This window comes from Electrona antarctica (assembly GCF_951216825.1).
Source record: "Electrona antarctica genome assembly, chromosome: 2".
Classification (NCBI taxonomy): Eukaryota; Metazoa; Chordata; class Actinopteri; order Myctophiformes; family Myctophidae; genus Electrona; species Electrona antarctica.
In genome coordinates, this window is record NC_136807.1 from 10,242 (window position 1) to 24,874 (window position 14,633).

A 14,633-nucleotide genomic window follows, 5' to 3' on the forward strand; every position below is an offset into this window, starting at 1 on the left:
GGTTACATTTTTACTTTTCAACTTCAATTTTATTTTTTTCGATGGAACTGTTTCTGTTAAACGATCAAACGTTTTGGCACAATATTAGCTCCATAGACTTTACCTGCCTGCCTGCTTGTTCTGCATCTGGGTCCCCAACCTGACACACACCGTGACACACACACACACACACAAGGACACACACACTTTCGTTTGTATTTTTTATTCTGACTGGTAGTCAATTGCATACACCAACCAACACAAGACGAGTCTTATTTCAGGCCTCTAGTTCTTTTCATTGACTCAGTCTCTCCGTCTCTCTCCTCAGGATGTCTCTGTATCCGTCCTATAGTTCTTTTCATTGACTCAGTCTCTCCGTCTCTCTCCTCAGGATGTCTCTGTATCCGTCCTATAGTTCTTTTCATTGACTCAGTCTCCGTCTCTCTCCTCAGGATGTCTCTGTATCCGTCCTATAGTTATTTTCATTGACTCAGTCTCCGTCTCTCTCCTCAGGATGTCTCTGTATCCGTCCTATAGTTATTTTCATTGACTCAGTCTCTCCGTCTCTCTCCTCAGGATGTCTCTGTATCCGTCCTATAGTTCTTTTCATTGACTCAGTCTCCGTCTCTCTCCTCAGGATGTCTCTGTATCCGTCCTATAGTTCTTTTCATTGACTCAGTCTCCGTCTCTCTCCTCAGGATGTCTCTGTATCCGTCCTATAGTTCTTTTCATTGACTCAGTCTCCGTCTCTCTCCTCAGGATGTCTCTGTATCCGTCCCTGGAGGATCTGAAGGTGGACAAGGTGATGAAGGTAAGACTGAAGGATTTCATCATTCTGGGGCTGGTTTTTAGTCTGGCCCAGAGCCCTTTCTCTTTCCTCTAAGTGTGTGTGTGTGTGTGTGTGTGTGTGTGTGTGTGTGTGTGTGTGTGTGTGTGTGTGTGTGTGTGTGTGTGTGTGTGTGTGTGTGTGTGTGTGTGTGTGTGTGTGTGTGTGATAGGACAGAGACCTCTGTTTATGCCGCCCAGGGTGTTAATTCTTGCCACATTTTGGGGTGGCAGTCGGAGGTTGCATCTGAAATGATGAATTTAGGAAAATGTGGGGGGGAATAATCGATCACTATGTGAAAAAGATATTTGAGGAGGTTATTCCTTGGCCTCCTGCCTTGGGCCAAGGCAGCTGATCAACTAGCGCTGCTGATCAGTGGAAATGGCAGCTGATCAGTCAAGTGGTTCGCAAGATAAGATTGTCCATGGATGACATTTTTCAAGACGTCTTGCCTCATTCAGTGCCATGGTGTTAAAATGAAAAGTAGGATACATGTACCTTCCATTAGGCTTTGTTGGATGGCTATTCCAGGGAGCTAGCTGTGGAGAATGATGGCTAGTATCAAGAGTTGCATTGAGCTTACCAAAGGCTGAGGCTAGTATAGGTGTTCAGAGTGGGATGCAAAGCAAGGGATATTAATACTGGAATATATCCACTGACATGGCTGATGATGACCAGTGTTGTTTTTGGCAGATAATTTTAGTTTTAGTCATATAGTCTTGAATAGTTTTCATTTAGGTTTAGTCACATTTTAGTCACCTGGAATGTATTAGTGTTAGTCGACTAAATGTCATAAGATTTTAGTCGACTAAATCTGCAGTTGATTTAGTGGACTAAAATGTATTTTGGAGGGCCTTGATGCCGTTGTAATGACTGTTTTTACACTTGCTGAAAATAGCCGATCTACAAGCTCACAATGCGTCGCAACAGAGTTTAAAATGACTTGTGTCTTTTACTTATACTGGATCTCTTGTCCACTAGTCCCATCCTAACATTTTACTCTAGTTTTCTGTTTATGAAATTGTCAACCTATCTAGTCTTAGTTTTAGTCATCATCGCTTGGTTTTCATTTAGTTTCAATGTAGTTTTTGTCAGTGAAAAAGGTAGTCAACGAAACATTTTTTGTCTTGGTTTTAGTCGACGGAAACAACACTGACCTACACACTAACCTACTACAACAGTCAGTCACACATGTTTGTCATGTCATTGTTCAGTAAGTACACGAGTACTGAAAGGGGAAGGTTAGCTTGCAACATTTCGGGCGTCACTCTGAAACCGAGACGGCAACTGAGAACAGAACAGACGGGAAGTGAAATGGAAACTTGCATTATTGCATAACACCGCTGATGGCTGACAGACAGTGGGAACCATAATGAACCATACCGCTGAGGGCAGGCAGATCAGATTTTGATCTGAGGCTGATTCTAAAAAAATGGCTTCTAAATCCTAACAGTTTTCCTAAATCAGTGGTTCTCAACCTTTTTCATGTCAAGGACCCCCAGAATTATATGTATTTGGCCGCAGATTTGAGTTAAAAACGTTCACCGTGAAATAATATATATTCAAAGATATATTCAAAGATTTTTCTAAAATAGCAGACCTACAAGCTCGTAGTGCGGCACTCGGTGCCGCGCTATGAGCTTGTAGATCTGCTATTTTGCAAAAGCTAAAGTATAACGTAATGCTTGAAACACCAACAGGGGTTCCCGTCCAGAATGTGTTAACCCATTACACCTGAGACCGGATTCTTCAAAACGTCTTCGTCTTCTAAATCCTGACAGTTTTATGAAAAACCTGTTTCTATATCAGTGGTGCTCAAACCTTTTCATGTCAAGGGCCCTAAATGGTAAAATGGTGCATTTATATAGCGCCTTTATCCAAGGCGCTTTTACATAGATTGATTACATTCACCCATTCATAGCTTCATACACACATTCAACATTATTTTCAGATGGGGATCGTATATATAATTTGGGGCGGCGGTGGCTCAGGGGTAGAGTGGCTGGATGGTAACCAACCGCAAGGTTGCCAGTTCGAACCCTGTGGGCTCCCCCAGAGTTAGTGTCGAAGTGTCCTTGAGCAAGACTCTGAACCCCTAATTGCTCCCGATGTGCTGGTTGGTGCCTTACATGGTTTCCGCCGCCATTGGTGTATGAATGTGTGTATGAATGTGTGTGTAAATGGGTGAATGTAATGCACACTCTATGTAAAGCGCCTTGGATAAAGGCATGGGAATATTGATAAATATCAAATAATAACATGACTAGGGCGCCACTCGGTGGCGCGCTATGAGCTTGTAGATCTGCTATTTTTCAATAGCTAAAGTATAACATAATGCTTAGTTAAAACACCAAAAGGGGTTCCCGCCCAAAATGGGTTAAAAGCTATAATATGACACAGATGCGTCCTCAGGTCTAAATGGGTTAAAGGGGGAATTCCCCTCTTGAGATAAGAACGGCTATTTTTAATGCTAATCATGATGATGATGTCAGCCAGGCAATAAAATTTCCCCCGTCTTCTATGCGGGCTTGGTCGCAGAAGTAGCATAGCAACTTATGCTACTCTTTTGGTGTCACATTTAGCTTCATACTGGGTGAAAGTCTCATTCAAAAAAATATTTTTTCGCTCGAAAATGTTAGTTACAATGACATTGAGTTGACGTGTTTTTTTTTTGGGTAACTGTTGCATAATCGCAATTTCGCACTCGAGTCCCATGCCCCGGCCATCTAGCTCTGTCCCCCCCACTGACATGCCCTCAACCACGGCTAAGTTCAGCCTGCTGCGGTCGGAGCCCTGCTCACAGGTTGAGTAGCAGCACTGCAGCGGGCTAAAATGCATATCCGTCTTCAAATATCTTATGTACCACAACATTGTTCAAGTGAACTGTGTGTTTATGCTTATTCATTGTGATAATCAATATCGCTATGATGATTTATTGCCCTCGTTGTCCGATCCGCTCCGCGGGGCTGAAGCATGTAGTCTCCCGGCAATCAGATCATGCCACACCGGGGCATTTGCACTGGGGCTCATCGTGTCGTGAGCACAAGTAACCTGACACCGATATGGGGGGGGGACCTCTCTCCCTCTCTCTCTCTCTCTCTCTCTCTATCTCACACTCACACTCACACACACACACACACACACACTTCATTTTCACATCGCACAACATGCACGATGATTGTTTACTTTCAATTAATTATCAAAAAGTATTCCTGTTTTTCATTCATTGGTAGAATGTTCCCACACTAGTGAAGCAACTACTACAGATAATATTTCATGTTCTTGCTGTCTACGAGGAAACCACCTTCGTAATTCCTTTATTGATTCTATGGTTGGTTATCTCTGCCCTACCAAGCTATGTACATCATATGTTGGTGTGTTGGTTATTATGCAGCCTACCAAGCTGTAGATTCTGATTTTTTTTCCATGCTGTATTGATGTATCATTGTAGGAGAGATGACAGGCAAACGTTGATCAAAATAACAATTCTACATCATACCCATTTAGGACTGAGACCAGATTCTACTAAATGTTCATCATTTTCTGAAAAACCTGTTTCTATAAAAGTGGTTTTCAAACTATTTCATGTCAAGGACCCCAAAATATGTATGTAATTGGCCGTGGACCCCAATCTTAAAATGTTGTTTCATGGACCTCCCAGAAACGTTCGCTGTGAATGAATATTATATTCAAAGATTGGCGCTCATTTCACGATTTCTCAAAAATGCCAGATCTACAAGCTTGTAGCGCGTCACTCTGTGCACTCTGTGTATGAGCTTGTAGATCTGCTATTTTTAGTTTGTTATTTTTTATGAACTTGTTGATCTATTCTATGTAGATCTGCTATTTTTATGTTGCTCCCATGTAATGGGTCCCTGGACCCAGGGGTGGTCGTTAAGATGGGTCCCAGGAGTCCTACTTCAACGACGTTAGAGTACAGTAGGCCTACTGAGTACAGTATTCCATCCCAGAATCTAAGGATGTCATTTTCACTTCAAACTGCAATGATGCAAATAGCCTGCATCCTGTCCGGTCTCAGAGGAAAAAATACGTGAATGTGAGTTTCGCATTTCCCATTCACGTGAATGGGGAAAATTAATTCACTAACTAATTAATGTCTTAGCAAGGAGATAGCACACGATTCCCGATTAAGCCGGTCGTTTTGACATATGAGTGGGTGCGGCAAAAACAGGGAGGAGTAGCGTGACACAATAAAGTTTATAGGCCTAATATACAATAAATAAATGTTACCAATAACAATAACACTAAAAAGTGTTACAATTACAATAGTCTGGTTGCAACCACACTAATTACATAGTTTGGTTTGTGTAACGAAGACTCTGACTAGGACGTTGGGCTATATGATATATGACATGTTTAGTATGACAATCCCTATATTTGGGCCCGAGCCGACTTAGTGCTGATATCGATAGATATGGTAGAACCATATATGGATAGAACCATATATGGATAGATCTAACTGGCTTAGTCATCGTGACAAGCCTGGTTGGAGAATATATAGAGGGTCGGCTTCAGGGAGAAGGCAGAAGTCAAAGCATCCTGGTTTAAGTTCTAACCGGACACCACTGCGGGGGTCCTAAGCTAAGTAATCAGCAATACAGCCTTGAGCTATTTTATAGTTTGTAAGATGACTGTTAGTTCATTCTATTGGAATAATGGCATGGTTCTGTGGCAAAATAAATATTATGCAACAATGCTGAATCTGCAGTACATACACAAATCCCATTTACTACCCAGGGGGCAAAGGGGGTTGACCTGCATTTGTCATAACATACAAAGTTGTCCACCAGAAATAATATCTATGACCCAGTAGGATCACAACCTATATGGACAACCCGGTCAAGTTTTGGGCGAACGTCCAATATGGCCACCCCAATATTAGCCCCTATGGGGGGTGAATAGGGCAAAATTTTACACATTACAATTCCTGTAAGATCCTATTACCCAGGGGGGCAAACCACCCCTTTTTTTATTCTATTGGGTCATAGATATTTCTGGTGGACAACCTTTGATGTTATGGCAAATGCAGGTATCCAAAATCTGACAGGAAATGTAATGTCTCTTTTCTTTTTCATGTTTGCAGCCATTTTGACAATATGCAAGCTCAAGCATATATGTCCCTTCTGTGCCATGGATCTTAGCCAATGGACTAATATTGCTTGTGTTTGCCAAAACAGTCAACAATCATGGTAGAAATCATGGTAAAGCACTATTTCGGGTAGCCACCATCTTGTAAATATGCACAATAAGGGTCCAGACACACCCAATAATAAAAATAGGTATTCCATTGAGTCTCTCATGGTCAGAAACCATGAAATAGACACCAAGTTTGCATTTCTAGCTCATCTGGTTCAGAAGTTAGAGCCAAAACTTATTTTCTTGGTACTAATATTGTGGCGGCCATATTGTGGCGGCCATATTGGATTTCATGGAAACTTGCAATACAATTTTTTTTCGTATTCATATCATTGATCAACCTGAGAAGTTTCGTGGAAATATCTCTCAGTTTAAAGTTTTTCCCTATTCACCCCCCATTATAACTAATAGGGGCTAATATTGGGACGGCCATATTGGATTTCATGGAAACTTGCAATACAAAAAATGTTCGTATTCATATCATTGATCAATCTGAGAAGTGTCGTGGAAATATCTCTCAGTTTAAAACTTTGCCCTATTCCCCCCCCATTATAACTAATAGGGGCTAATATTGGGGAGGCCATATTGGATTTCATGGAAACTTGCAATACAAAAAATGTTCGTATTCATATAATTGATCAACCTGAGAAGTTTCGTGGAAATATCTCTGTTTAAATTTTCCCCTATTCACCCCCCATTATAACTAATATTGGGGCGGCCATATTGGATTTCATGGAAACTTGCAATACAAAAAATGTTCGTATTCATATCATTGATCAACCTGAGAAGTTTCGTGGAAATATCTCTCAGTTTAAATTTTTCCCCTATTCACCCCCCATTATAACTAATATTGGTGCGGCCATATTGGATTTCATGGAAACTTGCAATACAAAAAATGTTCGTATTCATATCATTGATCAACCTGAGAAGTGTCGTGGAAATATCTCTCAGTTTAAAAAATTTCCCTATTCACCCCCCATTATAACTAATAGGGGCTAATATTGTGGCGGCCATATTGGATTTCATGGAAACTTGCAATACAAAAATTTTCCGTATTCATATAATTGATCAACCTGAGAAGTTTCGTGGAAATATCTCTCAGTTTAAATTTTTGCCCTATTCACCCCCCATTATAACTAATAGGGGCTAATATTGTGGCGGCCATATTGGATTTCATGGAAACTTGCAATACAAAAAATGTTCGTATTCATATCATTGATCAACCTGAGAAGTTTTGTGGAAATATCTCTCAGTTAAATTTTTTGCCCTATTCACCCCCCATTATAACTAATAGGGGCTAATATTGGGGCGGCCATATTGGATTTCATGGAAACTGCAATACAACATTTTTTCGTATTCATATCATTGATCAACCTGATAAGTGTCGTGGAAATATCTCTCAGTTTAAAACTTTGCCCTATTCACCCCCCATTATAACTAATAGGGGCTAATATTGGGGAGGCCATATTGGATTTCATGGAAACTTGCAATACAAAAAATGTTCGTATTCATATAATTGATCAACCTGAGAAGTTTCGTGGAAATATCTCTCAGTTTAAATGTTCCCCTATTCACCCCCCATTATAACTAATATTGGGGCGGCCATATTGGATTTCATGGAAACTTGCAATACAAAAAATGTTCGTATTCATATCATTGATCAACCTGAGAAGTTTCGTGTAAATATCTCTCAGTTTAAATCTTTCCCCTATTCACCCCCCATTATAACTAATATTGGTGCGGCCATTTTGGATTTCATGGAAACTTGCAATACAACATTTTTTCGTATTCATATCATTGATCAACCTGAGAAGGTTTGTGGTAATATCTCTCAGTTTAAAATATTGCCCTATTCACCCCCCATTATAACTAATATTGGGGCGGCCATTTTGGATTTCATGGAAACTTGCAATACAAAAAATGTTCGTATTCATATAATTGATCAACCTGAGAAGTTTCGTGGAAATATCTCTGTTTAAATTTTTTGCCCTATTCACCCCCCATTATAACTAATAGGGGCTAATATTGTGGCGGCCATATTGGATTTCATGGAAACTTGCAATACAACAAATGTTCGTATTCATATCATTGATCAACCTGAGAAGTTTTGTGGAAATATCTCAGTTTAAATTTTTGCCCTATTCACCCCCCATTATAACTAATAGGGGCTAATATTGGGGCGGCCATATTGGATTTCATGGAAACTTGCAATACAAAAAATGTTCGTATTCATATCATTGATCAACCTGAGAAGTGTCGTGGAAATATCTCTCAGTTTAAAACTTTGCCCTATTCACCCCCCATTATAACTAATAGGGGCTAATATTGGGGAGGCCATATTGGATTTCATGGAAACTTGCAATACAAAAAATGTTCGTATTCATATCATTGATCAACCTGAGAAGTTTCGTGGAAATATCTCTCAGTTTAAAATTTTCCCCTATTCACCCCCCATTATAACTAATATTGGTGCGGCCATATTGGATTTCATGGAAACTTGCAATACAAAAAATGTTCGTATTCATATCATTGATCAACCTGAGAAGTTTTGTGGAAATATCTCTCAGTTTAAATTTTTCCCCTATTCACCCCCCATTATAACTAATATTGGGGCGGCCATTTTGGATTTCATGGAAACTTGCAATACAAAAAATGTTCGTATTCATATCATTGATCAACCTGAGAAGTTTTGTGGAAATATCTCTCAGTTTAAATTTTCCCCTATTCACCCCCCATTATAACTAATATTGGTGCGGCCATATTGGATTTCATGGAAACTTGCAATACAAAAAATGTTCGTATTCATATCATTGATCAACCTGAGAAGTGTCGTGGTAATATCTCTCAGTTTAAAATGTTTCCCTATTCACCCCCCATTATAACTAATAGGGGCTAATATTGGGGAGGCCATATTGGATTTCATGGAAACTTGCAATACAAAAAATGTTCGTATTCATATCATTGATCAACCTGAGAAGTTTCGTGGAAATATCTCTCAGTTTAACATTTCCCCTATTCACCCCCCATTATAACTAATATTGGTGCGGCCATATTGGATTTCATGGAAACTTGCAATACAACATTTTTTCGTATTCATATCATTGATCAACCTGAGAAGTGTCGTGGAAATATCTCTCAGTTTAAAAAAATTCCATATTCACCCCCCATTATAACTAATAGGGGCTAATATTGTGGCGGCCATATTGGATTTCATGGAAACTTGCAATACAAAATTTTTTCGTATTCATATCATTGATCAACCTGAGAAGTGTCGTGGAAATATCTCTCAGTTTAAAACTTTGCCCTATTCACCCCTCATTATAACTAATAGGGGCTAATATTGGGGAGGCCATATTGGATTTCATGGAAACTTGCAATACAAAAAATGTTCGTATTCATATAATTGATCAACCTGAGAAGTTTCGTGGAAATATCTCTCAGTTTAAATTTTTCCCCTATTCACCCCCCATTATAACTAATATTGGGGCGGCCATATTGGATTTCATGGAAACTTGCAATACAAAAAATGTTCGTATTCATATCATTGATCAACCTGAGAAGTTTCATGGAAATATCTCTCAGTTTAAAATTTTCCCCTATTCACCCCCCATTATAACTAATATTGGGGCGGCCATATTGGATTTCATGGAAACTTGCAATACAAACAATGTTCGTATTCATATCATTGATCAACCTGAGAAGTTTTGTGGAAATATCTCTCAGTTTAAAATTTTCCCCTATTCACCCCCCATTACAACTAATAGGGGCTAATATTGTGGCGGCCATATTGGATTTCATGGAAACTTGCAATACAACAAATGTTCGTATTCATATCATTGATCAACCTGAGAAGTTTTGTGGAAATATCTCTCAGTTTAAATTTTTGCCCTATTCACCCCCCATTATAACTAATAGGGGCTAATATTGTGTTGGCCATATTGGATTTCATGGAAACTTGCAATACAAAAAATGTTCGTATTCATATCATTGATCAACCTGAGAAGTTTTGTGGAAATATCTCTCAGTTTAAATTTTTGCCCTATTCACCCCCCATTATAACTAATAGGGGCTAATATTGGGGCGGGCATATTGGATTTCATGGAAACTTGCAATACAAAAAATGTTCGTATTCATATCATTGATCAACCTGAGAAGTGTCGTGGAAATATCTCTGTTTAAAACTTTGCCCTATTCACCCCCCATTATAACTAATAGGGGCTAATATTGGGGAGGCCATATTGGATTTAATGGAAACTTGCAATACAATTTTTTTTTCGTATTCATATAATTGATCAACCTGAGAAGTTTTGTGGAAATATCTCTCAGTTTAAAATTTTCCCCTATTCACCCCCCATTATAACTAATATTGGGGCGGCCATATTGGATTTCATGGAAACTTGCAATACAAAAAATGTTCGTATTCATATCATTGATCAACCTGAGAAGTTTCATGGAAATATCTCTCAGTTTAAATTTTTCCCCTATTCACCCCCCATTATAACTAATATTGGGGCGGCCATATTGGATTTCATGGAAACTTGCAATACAATTTTTTTTCGTATTCATATCATTGATCAACCTGAGAAGTTTCGTGGAAATATCTCTCAGTTTAAATTTTCCCCTATTCACCCCCCATTATAACTAATATTGGTGCGGCCATATTGGATTTCATGGAAACTTGCAATACAAAAAATGTTCGTATTCATATCATTGATCAACCTGAGAAGTGTCGTGGTAATATCTCTCAGTTTAAAATGTTTCCCTATTCACCCCCCATTATAACTAATAGGGGCTAATATTGGGGAGGCCATATTGGATTTCATGGAAACTTGCAATACAAAAAATGTTCGTATTCATATCATTGATCAACCTGAGAAGTTTCGTGGAAATATCTCTCAGTTTAAAATTTCCCCTATTCACCCCCCATTATAACTAATATTGGTGCGGCCATATTGGATTTCATGGAAACTTGCAATACAAAACATTTTCGTATTCATATCATTGATCAACCTGAGAAGTGTCGTGGAAATATCTCTCAGTTTAAAAAAATTCCATATTCACCCCCCATTATAACTAATAGGGGCTAATATTGTGGCGGCCATATTGGATTTCATGGAAACTTGCAATACAAAAAATGTTCGTATTCATATCATTGATCAACCTGAGAAGTGTCGTGGAAATATCTCTCAGTTTAAAACTTTGCCCTATTCACCCCTCATTATAACTAATAGGGGCTAATATTGGGGAGGCCATATTGGATTTCATGGAAACTTGCAATACAAAAAATGTTCGTATTCATATAATGGATCAACCTGAGAAGTTTCGTGGAAATATCTCTCAGTTTAAATTTTTCCCCTATTCACCCCCCATTATAACTAATATTGGGGCGGCCATATTGGATTTCATGGAAACTTGCAATACAAAAAATGTTCGTATTCATATCATTGATCAACCTGAGAAGTTTCATGGAAATATCTCTCAGTTTAAAATTTTCCCCTATTCACCCCCCATTATAACTAATATTGGGGCGGCCATATTGGATTTCATGGAAACTTGCAATACAAACAATGTTCGTATTCATATCATTGATCAACCTGAGAAGTTTTGTGGAAATATCTCTCAGTTTAAAATTTTCCCCTATTCACCCCCCATTACAACTAATAGGGGCTAATATTGTGGCGGCCATATTGGATTTCATGGAAACTTGCAATACAACAAATGTTCGTATTCATATCATTGATCAACCTGAGAGGTTTTGTGGAAATATCTCTCAGTTTAAATTTTTGCCCTATTCACCCCCCATTATTACTAATATTGGGGGGGCCATTTTGGATTTCATGGAAACTTTCAATACAAAAAATGTTCGTATTCATATAATTGATCAACCTTAGAAGTTTCGTGGAAATATCTCTCAGTTTAAATTTTTGCCCTATTCACCCCCCATTATAACTAATAGGGGCTAATATTGTGTTGGCCATATTGGATTTCATGGAAACTTGCAATACAAAAAATGTTCGTATTCATATCATTGATCAACCTGAGAAGTTTTGTGGAAATATCTCTCAGTTTAAATTTTTGCCCTATTCACCCCCCATTATAACTAATAGGGGCTAATATTGGGGCGGGCATATTGGATTTCATGGAAACTTGCAATACAAAAAATGTTCGTATTCATATCATTGATCAACCTGAGAAGTGTCGTGGAAATATCTCTGTTTAAAACTTTGCCCTATTCACCCCCCATTATAACTAATAGGGGCTAATATTGGGGAGGCCATATTGGATTTCATGGAAACTTGCAATACAATTTTTTTTCATATTCATATAATTGATCAACCTGAGAAGTTTTGTGGAAATATCTCTCAGTTTAAATTTTTCCCCTATTCACCCCCCATTATAACTAATATTGGGGCGGCCATATTGGATTTCATGGAAACTTGCAATACAAAAAATGTTCGTATTCATATCATTGATCAACCTGAGAAGTTTCATGGAAATATCTCTCAGTTTAAAATTTTCCCCTATTCACCCCCCATTATAACTAATAGGGGCTAATATTGGGGCGGACATATTGGATTTCATGGAAACTTGCAATACAAAAATGTTTCGTATTCATATCATTGATCAACCTGAGAAGTTTCGTGGAAATATCTCTCAGTTTAAATTTTTGCCCTATTCACCCCCCATTATAACTAATAGGGGCTAATATTGGGGCGGCCATATTGGATTTCATGGAAACTTGCAATACAAAAAATGTTCGTATTCATATCATTGATCAACCTGAGAAGTGGCGTGGAAATATCTCTCAGTTTAAAACTTTGCCCTATTCACCCCCATTATAACTAATATTGGTGCGGCCATATTGGATTTCATGGAAACTTGCAATACAAAAAATGTTCGTATTCATATCATTGATCAACCTGAGAAGTGTCGTGGTAATATCTCTCAGTTTAAAATGTTTCCCTATTCACCCCCCATTATAACTAATAGGGGCTAATATTGGGGAGGCCATATTGGATTTCATGGAAACTTGCAATACAAAAAATGTTCGTATTCATATCATTGATCAACCTGAGAAGTTTCGTGGAAATATCTCTCAGTTTAACATTTCCCCTATTCACCCCCCATTATAACTAATATTGGTGCGGCCATATTGGATTTCATGGAAACTTGCAATACAACATTTTTTCGTATTCATATCATTGATCAACCTGAGAAGTGTCGTGGAAATATCTCTCAGTTTAAAAAAATTCCATATTCACCCCCCATTATAACTAATAGGGGCTAATATTGTGGCGGCCATATTGGATTTCATGGAAACTTGCAATACAAAAAATGTTCGTATTCATATCATTGATCAACCTGAGAAGTGTCGTGGAAATATCTCTCAGTTTAAAACTTTGCCCTATTCACCCCTCATTATAACTAATAGGGGCTAATATTGGGGAGGCCATATTGGATTTCATGGAAACTTGCAATACAAAAAATGTTCGTATTCATATAATTGATCAACCTGAGAAGTTTCGTGGAAATATCTCTCAGTTTAAATTTTTCCCCTATTCACCCCCCATTATAACTAATATTGGGGCGGCCATATTGGATTTCATGGAAACTTGCAATACAAAAAATGTTCGTATTCATATCATTGATCAACCTGAGAAGTTTCATGGAAATATCTCTCAGTTTAAAATTTTCCCCTATTCACCCCCCATTATAACTAATATTGGGGCGGCCATATTGGATTTCATGGAAACTTGCAATACAAACAATGTTCGTATTCATATCATTGATCAACCTGAGAAGTTTTGTGGAAATATCTCTCAGTTTAAAATTTTCCCCTATTCACCCCCCATTACAACTAATAGGGGCTAATATTGTGGCGGCCATATTGGATTTCATGGAAACTTGCAATACAACAAATGTTCGTATTCATATCATTGATCAACCTGAGAAGTTTTGTGGAAATATCTCTCAGTTTAAATTTTTGCCCTATTCACCCCCCATTATAACTAATAGGGGCTAATATTGTGTTGGCCATATTGGATTTCATGGAAACTTGCAATACAAAAAATGTTCGTATTCATATCATTGATCAACCTGAGAAGTTTTGTGGAAATATCTCTCAGTTTACATTTTTGCCCTATTCACCCCCCATTATAACTAATAGGGGCTAATATTGGGGCGGGCATATTGGATTTCATGGAAACTTGCAATACAAAAAATGTTCGTATTCATATCATTGATCAACCTGAGAAGTGTCGTGGAAATATCTCTGTTTAAAACTTTGCCCTATTCACCCCCCATTATAACTAATAGGGGCTAATATTGGGGAGGCCATATTGGATTTAATGGAAACTTGCAATACAATTTTTTTTTCGTATTCATATAATTGATCAACCTGAGAAGTTTTGTGGAAATATCTCTCAGTTTAAAATTTTCCCCTATTCACCCCCCATTATAACTAATATTGGGGCGGCCATATTGGATTTCATGGAAACTTGCAATACAAAAAATGTTCGTATTCATATCATTGATCAACCTGAGAAGTTTCATGGAAATATCTCTCAGTTTAAATTTTCCCCCTATTCACCCCCCATTATAACTAATATTGGGGCGGCCATATTGGATTTCATGGAAACTTGCAATACAATTTTTTTTCGTATTCATATCA

General features: G+C 38.1%; 1 pseudogene across 1 annotated transcript in view; it reads left to right on the plus strand.

The window, feature by feature from the left end:
- The first annotated feature begins 739 nt into the window (after positions 1-739).
- LOC306912388 (syntenin-1-like) overlaps positions 740-14,633 on the plus strand; it is a 28,333-nt pseudogene continuing 14,439 nt past the window's right edge. The window contains exon 1 of the transcript in view: positions 740-790. The product of the transcript in view is annotated as a syntenin-1-like (transcript). The remainder of the gene's footprint in view (positions 791-14,633) is intronic.